The following is a 7,590-nucleotide window of genomic DNA, read 5'->3' on the forward strand; positions in this document are numbered from 1 at the left end:
AAAAAAAAACGAGAATGAAGTTTTGATACAACAGGAATAGTGCGCGAAATGCTTAAATCCTTCTATATCAAGAAATTTAATACCTAGCCTGCCTGGCACGGCTACAACTTCCGGAGGGGACTATGTCGATCGAGTAGCTCAAACTGTCCGATCACAGAACCATTCTCATGCGAATTGGCTATGGACAAAGTTCGGAAATCGTATATAAGTTTTGAAGATATATTTTATAGAATGTTTTGAAGAATTGTGCGCAACGTATGAGCTTCATTTATCTCAGTCAAAGAAGTAATATTTGAGTTAGAAATCGGATATACTGGAACAGTAGAAAAGAATATCAGTCATATATCGGACAAATGAGTTGTCTCAATCTAAGCGAAATGGTTTCCTGAGCAATATGAGGATGTTCCGCCAGAAGGATCCCCCAATGCGCCTGAACGCGAGAGCAGTCCCATCGAAGAAATGAACCGAATTCACGGATGCTCTGTCGGCGCTGCGTACAACTAGGACATTACGCTTAACGTAAGAGTGATATTTGGCTGGAATTGCAGCCAGTTTGGCGTGCTGATACGGAATTTTCGTCATCGCAACTGAGCTCAAGCGAAAGCAATATCCATCTTCGACATCCAATTGTGGTATGAAACACCCGCGGCAAGATTGTAGAGCTGTATCTTAGTGGGTTCTTCGAAGTTTATAACTCAAGGGTGTCATAGACATAGGAGCAAGCAGTAGCTGGCTTGAACGACTTCATGTCGCATACCCCATGGTAGCCACAAAAGTTCGCGTAGCGGACAGTACCTTACATTAGACTTTACATTAGAACTCCTTATTTCAACTATCATAATCGGTGTTAAAGGGTGTGGAAGACAACCTACCGTTGGGCTTGGATTTTTTTCAGGAGGCTGGTGCCAGCTTCGCATTGACGGGAATTACCGTACAATTCAGCGAAGAGAGTAAGCCGACATTTGGCTAAATGGATAGGGCCTACTGCCTCACCCTGAAGCCATCCCCGACATCTAACAGGGCCGTACTGGCGATAAGTGAATATAAGTTGCCAGAAGAACTAGCTACATTGCCCTGCCAGATCGATCTCAAATCACAAAACCATTGGAAAGTCGGGCAGAATACAGTGCCTAGAAATTCAGTCCAACCTGAAAGAAATGCTGATGATAATAGTAATCCGATACCAAAACAATAGCTAGTCTGCCGTCTCTTATAGCGGATTCGAACAATGGCTCAGTGGGCACACGACTTGTGGTCACTAACATTCAGCAATAACTTGAAGGAAAGTAACAACACTACTACGGAGAGAAATAATAAACGTCCCTCAGCAGAGAAACTACGATGATTGCGGTATTCATACACTTCAAAATATGCATCGTTGCTTATACTGTGGTCACAAGCAGTGGGCGCCTCATGACCTTCGGTATATTTGATACTGTTACGACAGAGGAAACAGGTGTGGACTGGAAATATTTAGCGGATATCATTCTTGATCCGTGAGGCCACAAAAGAATATCGGCATGGTTGAAACGCCTTGAGCTGCTTCGTGTAGCGCAATAGAGATGCAGTCAGTATTGGTTAAGGCGTCCATAGTAAAGTGTCGCGCTGCGTCCTCGATAGCGACATCACCAGTTGACAGATCCACCGTAGGATCAACCGAGACTTCTCAGTCAATCCAAAAAATAAACACATCTCTCGAAAAACACACTGTGTTACGACAGAAGTGTTGGAGCACCGTCCCCAACGGTTCCAAACAGTAAACTCATAAAATGCCCCAGCATGACGAAATCCATTACTCTTGGTGTCTGAGCTGTACCAGCAAATACTGGTTTATTGCCGGAATATGTATCAAATCACGAAGCTTATTTCATACTAAAAGCCTCCCTCATTCTTCACGTCGATTTGGTGCAATTCATCATCATCCCACCATAATGAGACTATTATATCAATTATTAATTTATGCAAGCCTACTTTCTAGATATACTTATTTACTCATCTATATATTCATATATATGTACATATTCATTAATAATAATGTATATTCGTAGTTATAACTAATAAGTATATGCTTCCTTTGTATATTCATATATACATATATATATGACAAAACATATATCTATAACTCTCTATGTGTATATACATTTTTGTACACAGTTATTCTATATATATATATATATATGCTTACTGGCTCATATATATATTCATTCATACTAATACATATACATATTTACTGTGCATATACTTCATTTGTATATGTATATATATATATATAGCCTTATATACTTATCTACCTATATAAAGGATATGTATACCTATAGCTCTTATATATGTACATAATTTTTGCATGCAATTGCTTTTAACGACATCTAGATGTATCAAGATATGTATAGATTTACTTACAACTACTTTACATACGTATCTATATATACATGTATATGTTTATACATTCACTAACGAATACATAGTTATATACATATCTATCTACACTTATCAATGTTAATGTATATACATTACGTACTTACGTACTCACCTACTTATGTAGTCCCTTGGTGGCATTACTGTACTTAACTATTCAATTACACATAATTCGGGATGCTCGCCTATATAAACAGGTAAAGCCACGCCTGCATATATATGTATTATATATATATTTATATTATAGATTCACATATACATAGTTAAATATCTACCTCATCATCTCGCTGTTTGGTAAGAAATGTTTTCCATATACATTCCTTCTACACATTGTTGATCTTCACAAGTGCACTTTGGTTATAGACACTCATATTATCTAATACCCATATTATCTAATATACATTGTTTATATACATATAGGTATAAGCTTTCATGTTCGCATATGGAGTGCTTTCATTGATCTCACAAGCTAGAATCATTAAATCAAGAGGGTTCTGTTGATATTTGTTCATGCATAATAAAAAGCCATTTCGTGCATGCACCTACATACACATATAGAACAACTTGGACATTAAGAACCGATTTTTACCGTTTACGTCATGAAATAATACGTAAATCCACTTGAGGACAGCAAAATGCAAATAAGGCGAGGTATCCTCAGCATTAAGCTCTCTATTCACTATAATATAACATTCTCACAACATCATACTCAAGCTAGATATTCACCACCAAATAGCTCTCTCAGATTTGTATCGCTGTACTAGTAATTTCACAACAGCATAATAAGTGCGGTCAATCGACAGCTATAAAAGCCGGGGGAGATCGCAGATTTTTCTTGAAATTGTTCAGCGACAGCCAAGAGGTTTTAATATTATTTCAGGACATTGATGGTTGTTTGTTTCATACAATAAGACTACCAATAATCCTTCGGTCTGAAAGATAATTCTTCAGGTAGCTGACGCGACTGTACACTTAACAATAAGTGTAACGTCTTGTCACAGATTATAAAATAAAACAGTGGATTACTCGGTAAACGATAAACGGTATCAAAAACGGTATCATTATGGTAAAACTAATGCACTTTACACATTTGCCCTGCTGGTTGGTTTTCCTCCTATACATTCTACTCATTTATTGACCTTCCCATGCGTTGCTTGTATTCTGCACTGAGAAAGCTAGTACTCCAATACTGTAACATTTACATTTCTTAAAGCAAAAATAAATAAATCTGGCGTATTCGACAGCTAATCGAAGGTCTACTCAATTAATAATCAATTTTCGTACAACAAACGCCTGAGATTAGCCCTGAGTACACCTCAGCTATAGAAGGGAAAAGCCTCGTATCGCTAAAACTACAAATCCGACTTCACTTCCGAATTTTGCGTTTCCCATGTGTATTATAAATATGACGAATTGCTTCCATACTTAGTTAAATGAAAACTTGTAGGGTTTTTTAAATTTTCGTCTGGGTGTTGTAAACGGTTTGGCTAAGCCAATAGTAGCCAGTAGTTCTCGGTGTTAAGTGATCTGGAATTATGACTTCAAAACCGAAGTGAGAAAGAAAAACGAATGAATTTGATGATTGCGTGTTTGTTTTACTTTATTTTACAAGCTACACGAAACGATAATATAATAGCTAGATGTTTAGTGTTTGAAAGACGAAGGAATAAAGAATACTGAAAACTGATACATATGTTTGCATGTGTGAAACCACTTACTACGGCATGCATTTGCGTGCATTCAAGCGAAAATGAGAAAACTTACAATTAACTTAAGCTAACTTAAATCTATATGAATTATTAATATATTACGTTGCGTTTGCATAAGGCAAACGCAACTGAATGTTTGCATAGGCAAACGTGTTATGAACACTATAATTTTCGCTTGTTTTACTAAGGTGTGAGGGAGTGGTGGTTGTGTTAAGCAGGCTAGGCATTGCTTGCTAGGTAGTACTTTGTCTTTAATATTATCACATATCGTCGTCATCGAAGGATGATGGTCTAGAAAACGTTAAAATGAAATTTTGAACGAAATTCTCGGTAAACTGAGTTATTTTCTTATGTATATCTTATAGTTGATTCAATTAACTGAATAGTTTCATAATAAACAAGTAGATTATCCTCTTCGCAATCCTTTCAAACGCCCACTGTCACCATGAAAACAAGCGCGGCATTAAAATCTTAAATACTTACTTCGCTTGTCAGCCCCTCAGAAAATGGAGCTCACTGTACTCGCTGTTCTCTTTTTTACATACAGGAACATAAATCAAAGAATCAGTCTAATGCGTGTATTACGTAATGATCGACACGAGAAATTTCTAATTAACTTCATCATGTTTGTTGTTCGAAGTAATTTTATTGTAGAGTTATTTCTCCTAAAAAAAAAAGACTGTTATGTTTCGTACGATATGAAAGACCTTTAAAAACGAGAAAATGTTTTAGAGAATTGTTCATTTTAATAATTTTTTGTCACACATTTCCTATTCTCAGTTTAATGCCATATTCAATAAGCCCGATGAAACGTAGTAAAGTATAATTCATAGCTTACCGCAACAGGATTGGAACATGAGTCTCCTGTAGAAAGGCTGTGCACCAGCCATCTGTTAGTCGATTACTTTAGGTATTTAAGGTATAAAAGGAACAAGAAGAAGTTATCTTAATTATTGAATTAATGAACAAACTCAGTATGTGTATATGACTTGTGTAATATGATTTTTTGAATATATATTCTTTCCTTGGAATATCGTGGACAACTTATTCGTATTATTATCAAAATCTCGCGTATGATAATACGAATCTACATAAATCCCGCTTTAAGGCAAGAAAAGACTAACCAAAATACTCCGATTTGAGTGAAATGGGAAATCCAGTGGATGAGCGGATTAACAAAAGCCTTAGACTAAAACATGCTATGAGTGCGTTGTTCCAATAGATTTGCGAGTACAGTATTTGCTGAAACCGGAAGAGTGGCCTTTGAAATGATAAATCTCTAATTGTTAGGGATGAGTACCTTTCGACTCCTCAAATAAAGTCCTACGCTATTCACAATCCATTTCTGTACCACGTAATATAGCATAGCAAGAATTGATATCTAACGCCATTGCAAATGTAGAAACGTAGGTAATAAATTGATTCTCTCAAAGATTATATATATTTTTCGCATTCAAAATTGTCGTATGGAATTAACTCAGTTTTAACTTTCTAACTCCAGTTAGATGAAGATCCATAATCTCTAAGAAGTGTTAAAAAGAAGAAGACCAATTATCCCTGGTTGGGCATAAAGAAAAATTTATTTCACGACTACCAACCATCACGATTTACTTACAATCAACATGACATTAGCCATGGGAAAAAAGACGGGCTGGGCTCACTGCTAAATGTAAAGAGGACCTCATCATGATAATGTAAACATTTTATGTCAATTGCCTCGCTTCTCTATTAATATAGACTTCAATTCTGCATTATAATATATAGTTGAGATCTGCAGAGCACTTTAGTCCTCCGATCCACACCTTTTAACTATTTCGATTACCTTAACCATACAAGTTTTTGTTATATAATAACCCCTTTTATGAGGGAATCAAATCCAAGGTCAGTTCATCAAATTTTGTGAAAATATCAAAAATTGTCACCTCTAAGCAGAATAAAAGTATAGATGAACAAACATTAGACAAACACATGGAAAAGTTTCTCTCCGTTAAGGATGTTGCATACATCCTCTCAAATTTGATATATCCTATACCGTTAAGTGATGTAACTATAACTGCATCGACTTAGTCTTTAATTATACATAAAGCTTTCGGTAATTGCGGGCTGATCCGCACCCATACATAGCCGAAGATTACATCATGGAACAATTTAAGATCTCAATGTAAAGTTGAACGAACAGCTTGGTAGCTTCCATGTAAGATATATTTTTTGAAATTTTTCTTTGATTAGCGCTCAGAGCAGTTAAACAGTTTCTTTGTAAGATTTTATTATATTAGGGGAAGCCTATACCCATAATCAATTTAACTACATATATACATTTTATGGTGCGGTAATTGTTGCATATAAAGTGCTAAAGGTAACATGTCCTCCGGCCGGTATACAAATGATGAAAATATGAGACTGATTGACGCTTCTTATGGGATACAAATATGATTTGTAACGTGACGGGTTAGTATTTTTTATTGTCTCTTATACTTTTTCTATCATATTTTCTTTCTTTCTTTTCTTTTAATCAAGTCGTTGATTACCTTCATGGTTATTCATCATAATATTCATCATTTTCTTTGTATTAATTTATTATAAGTAGTTGACCTTGTCTACACACAGAAGTCCTCAATTAGAATGTGATGTGATCTAAAGTGTTTGCTGGTGTATCTATCGTTGGCACTTTTCAATTCACCAAAATTATTGTATTTAAAACTTATTTTCTTCGATCAAGAAATAGGTAAAAAGATTTAAATGTAAATTAAGGCTTTTCCGTTTGTCCGTCCATTCTTATTTCAATCTGTTGTCAAAATCGAGACGTGCTTAGTAGTGGTAAAAAAACTCAAAAAACTGTTGGCAAAACGCGCTAATTATTTCTACGTACTTCCGTCAAAATCTCACTGCCACTTGCAGGGATCAAGTTGAATATTGACGCGACCAGTTACCACAACCAGGTAAACAATTTGTAAAAATAAAAAAAAAAAATGATACAGTAATAAAAAGGAAATAGAAAAAAAAATCACAATTTTCATATAATTATGTCAATGGTAGTCGGTATCCAAATTTCGGACTAAAATTTTTAAATTTTATATGGTTAAATTTATCTTTAAAATTTATTATTTATTTAATTTTTGTGTAAATGTTTGTGTGAATTTTTCATCATTTCAATAATTATATTTATTAATTATATTATGCTCCTGCTCGTTTTTCTTTTATTTGCTTTTCTAGTGCTTTACACTGTTGTTTTGATTGTGCATATAACGCTTATGTAAAATTATTCATGAATAGACCGGTCAAGGTATAATAAACTTGCTAGGGCGCTGCAATTGTTCCTGTATTGAATAGATTTTTTTTTTTTTTTTTTTGGATACACAAATCGCTGAAGAAATGGGTCCTATTGGTGTAGGCACGGTGACGGTTAAGAACGACAATGCGAGAGAAGTAGTGTCTACGTGTACGACATAGGCGACATAAAGGTGAA

This window comes from Glossina fuscipes, unplaced genomic scaffold, assembly GCF_014805625.2.
Source record: "Glossina fuscipes isolate IAEA_lab_2018 unplaced genomic scaffold, Yale_Gfus_2 0, whole genome shotgun sequence".
Lineage (NCBI taxonomy): Eukaryota > Metazoa > Arthropoda > Insecta > Diptera > Glossinidae > Glossina > Glossina fuscipes.